We start from the raw sequence: 1730 nt of genomic DNA on the forward strand, positions 1-1730 counted from the left end.
CCAGTTTCCTCTCAACTTAAATGTGAAAACACTTATAAACTTCCTTGGGAAATACTTAGTTCCCTAATTACTTTTGAGAAATGAACTCAACTCTTGACTCTTGACTTAACTCGAAACTCTTGACTTAACTTGAAACTTGAGACTCTTTACTTAATTTGAAACTGTATACCTAACTCGGAGCTCTATACTTAACTTGGAACTCGATACTCTTTATTTGACTTGAAAGTTGAGACTCTTAAACGAAGCTAAAACGTTCAATGACAAATCTTGGAAAACTTTAAAGACTTGCATGACTTGCTTAACTTCTACGCTTAAGTCTTAAAACAAGGTTTAAACATTTGTAAAAGACTTCTTAAAAATACTCAAAGGAATTTCTTTAGAATATTTGAAAGAATTCTCAACAACATAACTCTCAACTCTACCTTGAATTTGAGTTATGAATTCAAGATTTTGATCATGTTAGGAAAGACTTTTAGGTGTTTAGAAGTAGCTTAGAGTAGTTAGAATCGAAAAGGAGTGAATGCACACTTTAAATGAACTCAAACGGGGCAACCGACGACAACTGGATGGGGCAGGTAACCCTGGCGCCATGAGTGGCGCGGGACGCCAGCCCCTAAACTTTAGAGGTGAGTTTGGGGCGCTCTGACAGGCGCGTCGCGCCAGGCCCCCAACCCAGAAATTTCAGCAAGCTCATTTTCTCGTTTTCTCACCTTATTTCACCTAAAATCGAATGGTTTCTTCCCCAAATCACTTAGAATCATTAAAAACCTCAATATACCATTGATTCAACAAAAAAACACCACCGGAAACATACACCAAACCAACAAGAAACTTCAACAACACAACCACAAACTTCGACCAACACAACCACAAACTTCAACAAATACAACCAACAACTTCAACAAACACAATCAATCTTTTATCGAAAAATAAAATGATCTTGGCGTGTGAGGGAAAGGATCACCCAACACTAAAAGCTCACATACCTAGTAGGGATCACCCCCGACGATATCCACGACGGAAACTTGCTTGATCTCCTCTTTCTCTTCTTCTCTCCTCTTCTTCTCTTCTTCACTGAAAAACCCCTCACTCTCACTCTTTTTAAAAATGGTAAAAAACTGATCAAAAAATCAGTCTAACACTAATATATAACCAAAAGAATTGATTAGGGAAAAGACCAAAATGCCCTTAAAATTTCCGGACGGATTCCCTGCCAACTGCCCAACTTCCAAAGGGCATAACTCATTCATACGAACTCGGAATCGAGCAAACTCAATGGCGTTGGAAAGATCATTCCACGAACTACGCAAACATAACTGTAACTAGACCTAAATCATCCTGATCTATGACTTACGACTGCTCAAAGTTGACAAAAAATTCACTGATTTCCCACATTTGGCCAAATTTCCAGATTTTTGAATTCCTTCCAAAAATGACTATTTCCACTTCAACTCTTCTTGGAACTCAATGTACTACATCCAGGGAACTTAACACTACTGAAATTTTTATTCCTCGGTAAAATCTCACTCCACATGAAGGACGGTTCGTGTCTTAGTTCAAAAAATTCTCTCGTGTGTTACAGTATGCATGAGTAATTTTCATGAGATTATTTACTATTTTAAACTAATTATTGTTATAATTTTATTTATGTGTAGCTAAAATGAATACTTTGATCAACAACAACAACGAGTTCAACAAGAAGAAAGTGGTGTTCATAATGGGAGCAATAG

Source organism: Solanum tuberosum, unplaced genomic scaffold (genome assembly GCF_000226075.1).
Source record: "Solanum tuberosum cultivar DM 1-3 516 R44 unplaced genomic scaffold, SolTub_3.0 scf00027, whole genome shotgun sequence".
Lineage (NCBI taxonomy): Eukaryota > Viridiplantae > Streptophyta > Magnoliopsida > Solanales > Solanaceae > Solanum > Solanum tuberosum.